The following is a 16,313-nucleotide window of genomic DNA, read 5'->3' on the forward strand; positions in this document are numbered from 1 at the left end:
AAAATGATGTATTATTTGGGGGTGTCCTGTTTTCCTGCTTTGCTCTCTCCTTTTCCTTTTGCATGAACTGTCAAACACGCAACGCTAATTTATAATTAAACCCTTTGAAGTGTCAATAGATTCTTCCCTCTGCGTTTGAACGTGAGCTTTCTCAGCGACGCAAACCGCGACTCAACCTCCAGAGAGGTGAAGGCTGACGCTTTAAATTCAATTAGACGTCACAAGAAGAATCAAATCTCGCCCCGCCGTCTGCATCGCAAACACAAACACGCCCACATCCTGGCACGACTCTCGCTTTTACATTCGAACTTAAATGAAGTCTTTAGCTCACTTTCACCCCACTTTATTTCTAATGCTTCAATTATTTATGGCATGAAGGATCCCAGAGAAGCGTTTAATACGGTGCACAGAGTCACTGAAAGAACGGTTAATAGGAATATGATTGAAAGCCGTATTACACCAACGGGGCCTTTAAAGAACGCTTAAATGGACGGGCTGTAAAATCCATGAACGCTTCAAATCAGACCTGAAACAGGCTTTGGAGGGGGGGGGGGGGCCTGTTTGGAGTGGGCACGCGTGGTCTTATAAATATTCAATCGCTGTCTGGAGAACCTCAGCACAGATGGTTCCAGAAGCAAACAAAGCAGAGTTTCTATTTTTGTCCCTGAACAGACACCGTAGTCGCGCGTCACCCCCGCTGTCAGGTCTGTGTCGTCACACTAATATTCTGCCGTTGCTTGTATTTCTAAGATATTCTAATATATGGAGGCGTCTGAACTTATTCCGATGAAACCCAGACGGTTTAACTTTACAAATGCAACTTATCCCGTCTCATTCATGTTTAGCAATATGATGATTCCACCCCAGCGAGTCGTGGGTAAAAAAAAAAAAAATACCTGTATTTTTAAAAATGAAATGAAATGAAAATGAAAAATGAAAATGAGTGTTGCAGATTTCAGCTGCAATCTTTAAGAATTCTGCTGCGATGCGTCGACTTGTACGCTCTATTATTCATCACGTCGCAGCCGATACGAGACAAACTCTTTTTTTTTTTTTAGTAAAGAGCAAAGTGTGAGGTCAAATCTAATCGACGCCCACATTCAGCCAGACGTATTCAAACTGTACAGCGACACGTCGGCGTAATGCGAGATCCAAGGACGCAGAGGGAGATACATCAGTAGCGGTCCAGAAGACGCCGTCAGGTGCGACTCAACCGTCATTAAAGAGAAAAGCATAAAATCTTGAGGAGGCTGGAGAGTGGAGGAGTAAGAGGAGCTGCGCTGAGCGGGTGGGAGGACGTGAGGAGGGGCTGAAACGGGAATATGACGGCAGGGCGCAAGGGCGGGTGAGAAAACAAAGCGATAGGATGTGCGTGGGGGGGGGGGGGGGGTCCTGGAGCGTCCTCCTGCAGGATGTCACACACCCGGATGCTCAACACCAGCCGGCATCCCCCTCCCTTCATGCCTGGCTGTTTGCCTCTGTAGCTGTTTCTGTCTCTTCCTCTCACTTCCCTCCTCCTCCTCCTCCTCCTCGTCTCCCTCTCCTCCCCTCTTCCAATTCCATAAAGGAACCAATGGCACGAGACCAGTTCCAGACAGCTTTATCTCTCCTGGAGCGAACGCTTCTGGATGAATGAATCCTTTTCCATTTCTTATTTTACAGCCAGAAGAGCGACATTCATATTTATGTGATATATATACACGGAACATGGAGGTTACACTGCGACTGTTGTTCTCTGAGTGGAAAGGAAGGACTCTTCTAGAGGTCCGAGCATCAGGACCACATTCCCAGGTTGGAATCTGAAGGTAGGAATCCTTTCGGCATGTTGAGGTGAACCGCTCAGCTACTCAGAATCGCCTATAAACCAGAAACTTGACCCGCAGGAGCCAGAGAACCAATCAGAGACCCTGGGTTAGATACTGGCTGAGGGTTCTATGGTTCTATGGTTCTATGGACGGGCTCGGTCCTCCTGGCGTTCTGCTCTGACGTCAGTCAACGGATCATGAAGGAGAGTTGTCTTTGCTTCCCTCTTTTCGACGCTATTTGGATGGCACACCCCTTCGTCATCCCGCTCCTCCTCAACATCTGCGTCCATCTGCCCCAGCAGATGGGGCGGGGCCTAATAAACGGCTCGGGGAGATGCTTCACCTGGAATGACAAGTCTTTAGATAAAACACAGCGTTCTGACCCAGTTCGAACCGTTCCTGCAGGGTACCGGAGTCCTCCCCGCCCCGCCCCGGTGGGACACGGCGCCGGCTCCATCTTCTAATTAATGCGTGTGGCTCTCTCAAGCTTCTCGCACTTACATCAAGGTGAGAGGCAGAGGAGTTGAGGAATAATCAGGCAGAGAGAATACTTGACACACTGCCAAGAGAAGGCTGAACTTTTGTTTCCACGGCGCCGTGGAGTTGTTACTGGGATGGAACTGCGGGTTGCAGCTTGTAGCTTAGCTCGGCCAAGTCGCTGGGCCTTTAGATCCCCTTACAGCCCACAGATGTGGCCGAGGCGATTGCACAAGATTGCGCCATCTGTTTTCTTTCGTGTAGTTAGAGACAGGAAGACGGTGCCAGTGCGTTCTGCAGCAGGGGAACCAGTTCACGCTCACAGGCCCCCCCCCCCCCCCCCTCAAAGCGAAGCCAGCTCGTCACATCCCGCGTCGAGCGCTCCGTCGTAATTCCCAGTGCTTTTCCCGAGGCGCCGGTTTTACAAAGTGTCCCGCATCCCAGAGCGTCAGCCAAACAATACAAGTCGGAAGTCAATTGCCAATTTCGGGTTAGCCTGTCAGCCTTTGTCTCTTCTCATCACCCCGGTGTGACTGGCACTCCAGATGTGAAAATCCTTATATAGACTGTGTGTCGGCACAGCGGGCGTGTCTAACGCCGTTATCCACATCGTCTGTGAGCTGGAGATGAAAGCCCAGTGGTCGATTATATTTAAACAGGATACATGTTCGTCTTTTACTGTTTGACAATTGACAAGATAAGAAGCAATTTATTGGGATGAAAATTTGTTGTAGCTGCTTTTCTTTTTTTTTTACTTTCCATCTTATCATTTCTGACACACTTTAGGTGTTTATCCGTATCCCCTTAAGGAGAGTGACACACAAAGCAAAGAAAAAGATAATAGGATAAAAAAGCAAAAGAAAAAGTGCAACAAGAACTACGGAACTTCAGCGGCAGCAGACGAGACTGGGAGGATCATGGGAAAACAAATCCCGACATCCTTTACAAGTCACAAAGGGACAAAGACAACGCTGACATGAAGCTAAATAACGTAAACAGCAATAAACATGTGGATTCGGATCTGCTTTTCCCCTAACGAACCCATTCAGACACTGTCTGATCGACCGGCTGCACGTCGCTCAAATCAAAACGTATCGGAGGAACTTCAGCTGCTGCTGCTGCAGCAAACGGCTCAGAGCGCCACTCATTAGCATGTGAATCATTCGGGCCGCGCCGGAGGCAGAGAAGCCGTGATGCACAAACAAAGCCATGTTTACAGAGAGCAGCGAAGGTCTGGAAACATTCGCTGTCACGGTCAAACATGCAGCTGCATGCGTCAGAGAGCACGGAACGTTAGCGGCGGCCGTTCAGCAGCACATCCTAGCATCCATTCAACGCAAGGTCACGCAAGGAAGGAACGGCACAATCTGAGGCGAGAACACAGAAGAAGACGGTAAAGAAGACACGGATTTGTGTGGGGAAAGTGATTTTAGATAATGTTCTATGTCTTTAAGTTCCATTTTAGATGATGATGAATGAAGAAAAAAAATATATATATATATATATACATAAAATTATGGTGAATTATTTTATTAATTTTTCTGTCCATAAGGGATGAACAATATGGATTTCTTTTAATGCTAATACACAACTCCCTGGTTGTTAAAATCGATTGATTTTTTCCACCTTTTTGGGACTTCTGCGGAATCCGTTCCCATGGACACCATAAGCATTCCGAATAAATGTAAATCATCTCTAATATAATCACACAATGAATGAAAACGGGGATAAGAGACTGGACGACTTACCAGTTTACGTTGACACCAGGTGCAGATGCCACAAAGAGCGACCAGCCAAACGGCGCATATCACGAAAGCCACGGACACGAGGAAAACGCTGATCGACACTGAGGAAGACAGAGACACAGGCATGACATCATCAGTGCTGCTTCCTGATGGGAAACTGGTCAAACTCTGGTGCCGGTGCGTCCAGTGTGTCAAAATCCGCTTCATCAAAAGTCATCGTGACCCCCGACATCCAGAGGAGATAACGTCTTCCACGACCTTCTGTTCCTCGGCTCGGTTTCGTTCGTGCACAGCTTCCCGATGATGCCACCCATTCATTGATCTCGGAAGTGCGACATCCTGTTTCAGAGCAGTGCAGTCGGTCTTTTATTTTTGCGTCCGACAACTGTTTCAACCCTGGAGTTCACTTTTCAACTCCGACCTGAAGAGTTATATGCGCTGTGATAAAGAAGGTCTGGAAACAGCTGACCTGAAGGAATATAAAAATATAGATAAAGTAAATGTAGGACAATTATTTTCGGTGTAAATGACAATATTGGGGAACTTGGAGTGAATCAAAACCCAAAAAGAACCAATTCATCCTTTTAGATTTTCAGATCGCAGGGATCCGTCTTTCTACCTGGCGATGGAAGGTGTGTTCTTGCACCGTCGCTTTCAGAAGCGTTTCCATGCCTACCGGAGAAACAGCCTCGATTTCACCGGAGTTCCTTCCAATGCGTGACAAACGGAGAACTACGGCCGCGCTGAAAGAAACCGCGGAGGCCCAAACGCTCGCCAGCTGGAGGGAAAACAAGCAACTGGAAATGAAAAGAGATGCAAATTGTGTACGCGAGGGATCCAAGCGACGCAGGCGTGCGACCCGATGAGAGCCACAAGCGCCACACGCTGCAGCGGGAACCCTCCAAGTGCATAATAGGCTCCGATGCACTTAAAGCAAACACATCTTTTATCCTCCGCTGACAGATTACCTGCTGAAAACACGAGAGCCGTTCTGAGTGGCCGACACGCATTTAGAGCAAAACATCAGCCAAATCAATCAGCGCTAAAGATGGCGCCCGCAGAGGAACAGCTGGGGAGTCGGCCAAACCTCTCTCTGCTGGAGCCGCTCGGCTGCGAAAGCGTGATACTGGGAGCAGATCGTCTGGAGCATCTGGATGAAACGGACGCAATCACTGGAGGAATGCAAACACACTGGTTCACCGGCTTCATCTATTCTTAAGAAGTTCAAAGACAACTCTTCCTCATCCTGTCGTCAGCGCGGAAGTAACAGCCCGCACTGTTTCACTGATGAACTGGATTCATTCACTTATTTTTCTGTGACCTCACAACCTGTTTAGGGTCAGAGGGCTGGGGTGGGTGGAGCCTATCCCAGCTGACTGAGGTGAAGCGGGGTCGCTCTGGACAAGTCGCCAGATACTTCCCGATCTGAAGTGGTGCCGGTGATGTGAACGCAGCGTTATGCAAGCTGCTGCGTCCCATGAGGAATCCGGGTGATTTCTTCCTCTCTCTCACTTGGGAAGAAGAGCTTCGTCCAAAAATGTTCTGCTCGCCGTGAGTCCTCTCACAAAACAACCTCCTTCTGAGGATTTGTTGGAGGAACTGGCCTCATTAAAATGTAATAATCATCTCTGATGAGCTTTTAAAAAATGTTTTATCTACAGCAGGACCAATGGATCAGTAGTAACAAGGTCCATTTAAGATAATGGCACTCGCTGAAAAATGGTGGCGTACTGCATGCCTTCGTCAAATCGACTGTGAGCTGAGAAAGGTGACTCAACAATAGGACAGTATTTGCTTTGCACGTTTTAAAACACCAATGGATTTACAGAATAAAATCAAACCCATGACAAAAACACTTTAAAACACAAGATACTGTGAAATAAAGTCAAATGAGACACAAGTGACAGGTTTACGGTGCGGAAGAGCGCCTTCCTGTGAAGGTAGGTTCTGAGGAGCGATTTAAGAGGCAACGATGTTGCTTAAGTTGCCGCAGGAAGCAGCTCGAGAGGCTGGGAATGGTGAATCTGTGACGAACGTCACCAGGATGGTTAATGTTACTGATTAAATGAATAATGTGTCTGTGGAGCTGAGACAATCAGAAAACAGGCCATAATAAAGATAAATTAACTTTAGAATTCGCTTTCCACTCGATAGGCCGCTTGGAGTCGGGAGCAGATAATAATACTATTAATGAGCAGCACTGAAAGTGCGGCCGCTCCCGGATCCGTCGGCGGCCGTCGTCAGTGACTGGGATCTGCTCAGTCGTGTAGCAGATGGATGCGTCAATGTCGACACGCGAGACACGCTGCAGTGGTTTTACAAATGGCTGAAGCATCTGGGAGAAATCTCCGTACGCTGGCGAGAAGCGTGTCCCGCCGTTTGAAGACCGGAGGACGGACCTGGAGACGCAGGCAAGTTGATCGTTTCCCTTGAAGGACTCATCCAGATTGTTGTCTTTATAAAATGTTGCATCACTTGCTATGTGCGGTATTATATTAAGGCTTTTAGAGTTTTAAAAGATTGTGTTTTTGACCCGGTAACAACACAACCAGGGACAAGAGCTACAAATTAGCGATGGCTGGATGCGCCATGTACAGTTTCAGACCAAATGTGTGTAGACTGTTGGTCAGTAGAGAACTACAATATAATATAATATACTATAATGCAATAACATTTAGTTGCTAATTATGAAACTTAATTCAAAGCTAGTCTGCTATTTAATTACTGACAGAAGTCACTCTTCATATTCTTTTTTAATTGTCATTCCTGTACAACAACTCCTCCCAACCACTTTCTGTCAATAAAGCCTATTTTCACTCGTGTGGGAAAAAAATAGCATTTACAGGACAACAGATGATAAGAGCTCATCAGAAAAAGAGCCTTCATAAATGAGCCGCTGTCTCTGTCTCCGCCCACGCTGGGCCGGATGATGCAGCGTTTTGCAGCTGCTAACCAGTTGGACAGAAAACATTTTAATAGGAAGCGTGACTGGAAGTGAAATGAGCCCTTATTGATGCTATCAGTGGTGCATTCAGGAGGACATCGGAAAAACTGTGAACGTCGCCTGAGGTTGGAGAAACGCTCCGGAATTCTTTGACATCTTAAATACAGCGAACTCTAACTTTTAATTCATATGTCATCTATAAAACCATTACCATATTTGCTGCGTATATGGGTTGAACTAGACCTGTTGAAAAAAGTTATCTGTTAGCATTAACCCTGATAAAGTCTGAGGAAAAACCTTTTTGTAATATGAAGCTTTAAATACTTTCTTTTTTATAAAGCGCTCAGCAATAAGACAAAACAGGGGAAACGACATTCTAATATCAAAGGTTGCACTGGAGATATTTTAACTTTTCACAGCATGAAAAAACAAAAAACAAAAGAGAAGTGATGTTAGAAGCTCCAAATTATCACATTTATGTGAATCTGTGATCCTCCCAGTTCCTGCAAAAGAAAAGTAACACCAAGCAGAAAGAGTGCCGAGTCTTTGCGCTAAAAGCTATGCTAATCACGTCTGAATTTAATTTATTAAATTTTAATTTATTGTTATTTTGCATCAATTGAGTAATTTAATATTGGTTTTGTTTTTATTTGTTTTGTTAAATTTGTATTGTTAAATGTCGATGATTTATGTACTAAGGACTTTCAAGGGAAACAAGACCGCAAGGGCTTTTTTGAAATGCTCCTCTTAGACAGGATGTTTGACTGTACTTGTACTGTAATACTTGCTACTGTGTGACTGTACTTGCACCCTAACATTCTATCTCATAAATATATTCATTCATTCATTCATTCAGAAACAGATGTGACAGTAATCTCTCAGGGGGGGGGGGGGAGCTAACAACGTTAGCATAACTGATACCAAAATTATGAAAATTTAAGAGCAATGTGTAATTAACTCTCTCCTTATTCAACCCACCCTCTCCCCGTCAAAATGCCCCCCCCCCCCCCCCTTACTCCACGTGGCCGCTCCTCCACCTGCACCTCCTCTGTTCGCTCCCCGTTGTTGTTGTTTTTCTCACCTGTGAGATCCTGTGGTGGAGATTAGAGCTCTGACTCTAAATCTTTTGTCCATAAAATGTCGTTTGCTTTCAGGCGATCTCATTCTAACCACTGTTTTCCCTCAAAGTACCGCCTGAAGCATGGCATTTTTTAGTTTATTTTTTTTACAGGTGATCCCGGGGCTATATTCACAGCATCGTGAGAATACTCAGAATATGATCCTGACTCCTACATCAGAATTTAAACATTGTCATGAGGAGTTCTGCTTTAGTAATCATTTATGAAACGTCTCAGGGCGGCGCTGACAAAAAGCTTTACCTCAGTGAATGTAAATGAATGACATTAAAATCACTGCCCTCAAATCCAACGCCGTTTGGGCGATTATTTTATCACCTCCATCCAGTTCCGGGCTCGGCTAAATCCGGGACCGTTTCCCCTCCGGGAAGAAAAGAAAAGTGAAGCGCTCGCTGAATTCTGATGTGTGTTTGGAATAATTCTTAATTATTTATCTGCAAAGCAGTAATGTCTTTTTAATGCCATCGCATTTATTTTAATTAAATCATAGTGGGATGCTCGTGAAAGTGCCGCCGCCGCTGTTTCACTGAATGATTACAGCAAATAACTTATAATAACAAATATTAGCAATTATAGCCACGGAAAAAAACAACCAAAGGTCGAATCCCGCTCTGGTGTTCAGTGCGATCGCTGGTGATGGAGGGTCGCTGCGTGACCAGCGACGGGGCAACGCTAGCTGTGATGCTACCTGAACACCGATGTTCATTTTCCCGCAGCTCAGACGGAAGACTCAGCTGTCAGCGCTTCTCTAATTGGACGGAACACCGGAATTATCCCTGTATTATAGCATTATAATATTATATTATATTATAACTGCATCCGCAGCCCCGATCTAATCTTCGGTGTTTCATTAACTGTCATTCGGTGTCTGGAGACGATGCTTCCTACCTCATTGTCTTTCCACCATTTCCTACTCTGCTTAATACATTCATAAGCCTCTTAAACATCCTCCGTCGCACCGCTGATGGTTTATCACCTCGAGGACGCAGAACAACTCAGAATAACTTTAATCTCCGCCGTCATCTGGTCTCATCTCTGACGGGAAATTCTTCAAAAAACATCCTCATTGGAGAATTACTTTGAGTTTCATCACTGGGAGCGACTTTTTTCATTGATGTCAGCTATGAGCCCGGGGATTAAATATGACATGCTGTTTAATACAGCGAGGTAAATGTAAAACGCATGCGCTAGTCCGAGCTAGCATGGCGAGTCTGGTGACCATCAGTCCAAGCTAGCATGGCGAGTCTGGTGACCATCAGTCCGAGCTAGCATGGCGAGTCTGGCGACCATCAGTCCGAGGTAGCATGGCGAGTCTTGGCGACCATCAGTCCGAGCTAGCATGGCGAGTCTGGTGACCATCAGTCCGAGCTAGCGTGGCGAGTCTGGCGACCATCAGTCCAAGCTAGCATGGCGAGTCTGGTGACCATCAGTCCGAGCTAGCGTGGCGAGTCTGGCGACCATCAGTCCGAGCTAGCATGGCGAGTCTGGCGACCATCAGTCCGAGCTAGCGTGGCGAGTCTTGGCGACCATCAGTCCGAGCTAGCGTGGCGAGTCTGGCGACCATCAGTCCGAGCTAGCTTGACGAGTCTTGGCGACCATCAGTCCGAGCTAGCATGGCGAGTCTGGTGACCATCAGTCCGAGCTAGCATGGCGAGTCTGGCGACCATCAGTCCGAGCTAGCATGGCAAGTCTTGGCGACCATCAGTCCGAGCTAGCGTGGCGAGTCTGGCGACCATCAGTCCGAGCTAGCATGGCGAGTCTGGTGACCATCAGTCCGAGCTAGCATGGCGAGTCTGGCGACCATCAGTCCGAGCTAGCATGGCAAGTCTTGGCGACTCATCACGGGGCCACGCAGAGACAGACACGTACAAACACACTCATACAAAATCCACACAGATAGGGTTTGAACCCGATACCTTCCTGCTGTCAGGCGACAGCGCTAAACACTGCGCCACCGTGGAGACCAAAGAAGAATAAGCCTTTACGTTCCCGTTCTTGCTCTCATAGTCAGACCAACAAACTAAAAGAAGAGACTGGATTAATGGAAGTGGGGAAGCGCCCGGGCTTTGCAGATGGAGAATGTCGCCACGAGGGACACGTTTGACCCGATTTCTGCAGTTCAAACTAAAATAAAGTGTTTATTCAAACTCTAAAAACAACTCATGAATATGGATCCAGTCCAGGGCGAGCGGCGCCGCCGCCGATTTGTGACGTGAAGATCAAGCGAATGGGCTGCAGGAGTCTGTGCCGCTCGTCGGCTGTTTCATGAGCTGTCAGCAAAGGCTCTGCGTCGGTCCCGCCTTCGCCGGCCTCGGTAACGCACGCCAGCATGAAGGGCGCCGGGAGGTGTTGCAGCTTCCTGTGTTTGACGCCGTCGGTATTTTAACAGCTCCTCCTCTGAATGAAAGGTTCTACACCCGTTAATGATCAGAACCGGTGTCTTCCCGTCTGCTGTGACTCGTGACATTTTCCTGAACGCTAAAACAGACGCATCTCTCATCTCACTGAGCAGCTCTCGTTCCCGCTGATGCAGGAACATATGAAGCGTACGCGGGGACGGTTGGCGCACCACCGACGTTTATCCTTCGCGGGTGAGTCACGACGCTCCGAAGTGTCCTTCCAGGGGACTCGGGAACGCCGTCGTAATGGGAGGGGGACTCTGTGAAAGAGCGACATTCCAGTCGATATGACTTCATGATCAATCCTGCTGCCGATAAATCAAAGGCCGTCCGGCTGGAGGCGTGAAAGTGACAGCAGTGAGTGTTTCCTGTGGAACCTCTGACTGTGGAAGCGCAGGCCACCCAAACGCGGCGTGACACGGCGACAGGGTGAGACGCCGTTAGAGAATCACACACAAATGGCCCATCCAAATCGCTCCCGTTTCCTGTTCCGCCTGCTATTTGTTTCTCCATACGGCTCTTTTTTCATATGATTCCCTAACGCACGTCATCTCGACTTGATTGCGTTCCTGTCAAGCCATCGCCCATCGCCACGACGATGTGCATCCCGGCAAGCCATTCGACTGAGACGTCTACTTCTTCGCCGCGTCCGAAGCATCCATAACAGTTTAAACGAGATTCTTTACCACTGGGATCCGTTAAAGAGGACAAACAAAGGCTCCTGGCTGCCGTGATGGAACACGGAGCGCCGCGCGCGTTGTTTCGTGCCGTTTGCTGTCTTAATACCGCCGAGCCGTGACTCGTGACCCGAAACAGGTGATTGGCAGGTGTGCTCATCCAGGCAAAGCATCCCCTCCCATCTGCAGACAGAACCATTACCGTGTGTGTCGGTAAGAACTGTGTTCTGGTGCCTGCGATGATGGGGATCCAGCGGTTTGCCGGACACGGGTGGACGGACACGGCAGAAGACTCATTTTGACTCACACGGCAATGCTGACGAGCTGGAGAGGAAGGCGAGGGACCGTTTCTAACTGTCGTTGAGAGGCGGACGACTGAATGAAAGAAACGCCACAGAGCGAAAACAGAACCAGACACGAGGCTGAAACCCATAAACCCCGAGACAGCATGGTCGATGGATGGATGGATGGATGGATGGATGGATGGATGCTTGTAAGTAATTAACTGTCTTATTGGTCTTATTTATGCAGCTTGTGTCCCTGTTTGTGATCCATCCTTTATCCAAGGATGCAACGAACAGCCAACCTGAACCCGAGCCGAAACGTCCCGCCTAAAGTCAGCTGGGATAGGCTCCACCCCCTCATGACCACGCATAAGAAAATGAATATACGTGCAGGCGTGTTTTTGCTTTTCCCTGCAACGCCACTGCTTTTATTTATCACTGGTATTTTCCCTGAAATGTCACTTGAGTTGGTAAATTGGCAGCGTGGATTTTCCTGAACATCAATCGCCGCTCGCACGACGCCATTAAATATCCCTGACATTTCAGGAACACACTGCATCTGTAAAAGAGGCTTCATTTTCTTTTTTGACTTCCCTGAAAGGCGGAGCCGCTCATTATCAGCCACTTGCACGCATTAGCGTGAAGAATATCGTCGTCATTAACTCTGATGAAAGACCCATTAAAGGCGACTGAGTTTAAATATCCCTCCCGTGCTTTTACTTTACCGGGTTTACACAAACGAATGCAATGTCTGCACCCTCAGATCCAGAGGTTGGGATTTCTAAATCTAATCTTCTCAGTGTAACATCACTGGAGCGATAAGATCAGTCTTCCATCTCGGCTCTTCCGCCGTCTGTCCGGTTCCTATCTGATCCGTCTTTCTGTTTTCTGGCAGCCTCTCTCTTCTTTTTCAAACGCACAAAGACAGATACTCACATTTTCCCCATTACCCAAAATAGTGTGTGATATGTTAAGGATAGGAGCGTCCTTTGTGCCCGCCTAGAAGCACGCTCCAAACATAAACAGCGTAATATATCATCAGCTGGCGAGCGTCGAGACCAGGCTGCGGCCCCAGCCATCCGGATTTATCCACAGATAAATACTTATTTTGCAGCAACCGGTGGAGTTGGATTCGTTATTAGGTTCTGACACGTTATTCCCGCCCCCCCGCCCCCCCTCCACATTCTCACTTATTACAAGAGACATCTGCAGACATCCAGCGGTTCAAGGCCATCATGAGCTTTTAAAATGAGGCCAGCATGCGGTCAGCAGTTCCGCTAACAAAGAATATCGCTCTGGCAAGTTGTTTTGTTTAATCAAGTGTGAGACGAGGCTTTGAAATGACAAAAACAGGCCCGTTCACAAGTTCACAAGTAGAAGAAAAAAAAAAAGGGTGAGTTTACAGCCATGCTAGCAGCCAAAGAGGATTTATAATCCATCACGGCGACTCGTTGTGCTGGCCTCATTGACCAGGTTTAGCTTCTGGTGCACCATCATGTATTTATAATAATTATAATAAAGTTTTTGTTTATCCTTCCCACAAGTTTGATCCTCGGATCCATCCAACAGCTGTTGAGGAATTCCAGCATTCATCAAGGACAGATTGGCCATATCCTTTGAGCCGTGGTGCTAGCATGGCTAAAAATAATTAAAAACACACACACACACACACACACACACACACACAACATTTTATTTATACGGCAGCAAAACACAGCATGAATTAAATCAAGGCAGCTCCCAAGAAGAGCAGTTCCAGAGCGACAGATCCAACAATCCCCCAGCAGCAAGGACCAGAGACAGCAGGAAAAACTGCCTATATAAGGCAGAAACCTTGAGCAGAGCCATGACGCAAATGTGGGCGGAGCTACACCTACTCCAAAAATGACATCCTCAAACAGCCCAGGATTAAGAACCCTTTATTTAAATGTAAAAATCCTCTACTTCCCGCCGTCATCCGGGCGTTTCCCAGCTCGCTGCTGGATGCGCGACGGCTGGAAGCCGCCTCCTCTTGAAGTCGGACTTCTTGGTATCCGCTGTTGTTTTTTCTTTCAGCAGTAACGTGGCAGCGACTGCTCTGTAGCGTACCTGCTGCTGCCCCGGGGCGGCGTGACTAGCTTTTTCTGTTTTTTACACCGTGCTCTCCGACTGTCACCTTCGTCACACGAACACAGGAGAAAGGCAAAGCAAACTCGGACAAACCTCCCCGGCATTCTTTTGTCTTTTGGACAATGATTGGAAGACGCCAGAGCAGAGCAGGCTGTCCGGCAGACGGCGGGCCTTTAGCCGCGCCCGGGGGGGGGCGGGGTCTTGACGTTATGGTCTTGCGTGGAGCGTTTGATGACCTCATTCCTGGTGCTTATAGCTTAGAACAGAATTAACCTTGTCCTGCAAGGCTATGATAGACTGCTCTGCTACACCGTTTGGACAGGGAAGTCCATGTGGATGCACGTCTTGCATGTCCCACTACCTCTTCAGTGGGGGGGGGGGGAAGCGCTCGTGTCAGCCCTCCGTCACTCCTTTGTGAAGATGTCCGACTAACGGCGTACAGAAATGCCTCCGACGTCACTCGTGCGTGAAGGCGAAGGCGGTGGCGTGCAAACCCAGCGCTGCTTCCAACGGAGTGGTACTGAGTCAGTTGGACACTGGACTGCCTCGGGACCAGTCAGATCAACAGTCAGGACAGTGTCCCATCTGTTTGGCAGGAAGTCTTGCTCATGAAGAATATGGCCTGTCATCCCGAGCTCCAGTTAAAGACGCCAATGTTTAGAGACGGCACGACCGCGTCGGATTCAAGGTCGGAATCGGGAGGCAGGAGCTGCATGTTTCCCGTCATCTGTTCAAAAGCCACTGGGTGGAATTTCATTCAATTTCACACATGCTTTCATGGGGGGGGGGGGGGGGGTAAATGTGTGCGTCACATAATTGCTTTCTTCATTTAGTCTCTTTCCACACTTTCCTGCTATTATTCTCTTATGATAGAGGTTACAGTTCGTCCACATCGGCACAAATGATTCTCAGCGTCCTTGGACACAGAGTTTGCTGCTCGTTGTGAAACTGGCCAAACATTATTAAATCTAGATCAAGGGATGCTAAGAGCATCCAACAAGGGCCCTCGTTCCACAGCCCTTCCTGTTGCTACCGTACAATGCAGAAAACACACAAGCAGCGTTAGCAAGCTTAAACTCTTGCGTCTTTTAAACTCCCCTTGTTTGTGGTGATGCAGCGTTTTCAATAAAGGTCACCACACCCCATCAAGGGTTATTGTGAAATTAAAGATTTGAAACAACTGCAGGGTGTTCTTTTTCTTCCTATTATAAGAACTGAGAGTTCATCCTGATGCCTCGCCCGCTAGTTTTGATGGAACGTGACACATTTTGGGTTTTGGAGTGTCTTGTGCAGCACAAGAGGAAGCGACAAATCAGTCGGGTTGGAGATAATTATAAGCGTTCCCATCGAGAAGAAGAGAAGACCAATCTTCTGTAAACCAGAACACGTTGGGTTTTAATCACACCTAAAAAAAACATTCACTTTCTATGTTAAATACACAACAATGCGCTAAAACTATTTCTGCTTCATGAGGAATATTTTAATAGAAAGAGACAACCTTTTAGTTTTATTTTTTATCATTGAATCACCTGTTGGCATTTTATATTGATGTCTCCGTTTGTCTCGCGTTAAAAGCCGCCGGAGGCGCGTCCGGATGCATTTAAGAAACTATCCTTCATCTTGATAGGAATGAATCCAGCTGAGGATGAAGATATTCAAGCATGAGAAACCCTCATTAGCTCCAATTGCGCCATCATCTTAAAGGTGAAACGGGAATGATTTGAAAATAAACGCTCAGTGTGATGATTATTCCGTGATGAAACAAATTAAAGCTGGAGACGTCATCCATGGAAATGGAAAACCCAAGCAAACACGAGAACGTACAAACTCAGCCGCCCCCTTTAAGGATAATCTGATGTTGAAACACTTACATTTGGTGCCATCAGTCCAGCCGGACAGGCGAGTCAACGAGACGGTTTTTAAAGGGGGGCAGTCAAAGTGTAAAACCCCAAACATCACAGGAACGTAAGCGAGGTTCAAGGCGAACCCCGTTCAGGCGGAGGAAGACCGGAGGAAGCTTTAAAAGATTTAAATAATTTGAAAGGGATTAGGAACAGAACGCCCACACGCAGCCGGCTCACTAGACAACTCGAGGTCAGCCAGAGCTCCAAAAGACACAAACCTCAAACTTGCCTCGGAGGATTTACGTTGACGCCGTTTTATATCCTCGTATCGCAAAGACAAAAATGGAAAAATGCAGAAATTTGCTGCTGGCAGGAGCTTCTGACTGTAATTTAGGATTTCAGTAATGCAGAAATAAATACACAGAACAATTCATGGCTGTCGTTTTGTACAATTACAACACAACGCTGCATTTCTATATCTACAGTTCACGCCCCCTATTTATTGATCATTGAGGACTGTTATAAAGCTATCGCTGCTTTACTGCTAAACGGACTGTACTCACGTCTGACCGGCCACTCAAAGCATTGAAGACACAACCACGTGAGCCAAGGCGTGAAAACCATTAACGCCATCACTCCCACACCAGTTTAAGAGCATGCAGGGACCCGGGGTCAATCCATCAATCCACCTCCTCTCAGCCTTTCATATTTCCACACTTCCTTCCTTCGATGCGCCGCAATTTAAATACTACTTTAATATTAAGACATTTTAATTGCAGAATCTTTACCATAAATCTGAGTATTTGACTTAATAGTGTCACGAGATTAAAGCTCAGAGAATCAAAAAATACACAAATTGAGGAGATTCTCTAGAAATGATGGTTAACGAAGGA

Source organism: Brachionichthys hirsutus, chromosome 1, assembly GCF_040956055.1.
Source record: "Brachionichthys hirsutus isolate HB-005 chromosome 1, CSIRO-AGI_Bhir_v1, whole genome shotgun sequence".
NCBI lineage: Eukaryota > Metazoa > Chordata > Actinopteri > Lophiiformes > Brachionichthyidae > Brachionichthys > Brachionichthys hirsutus.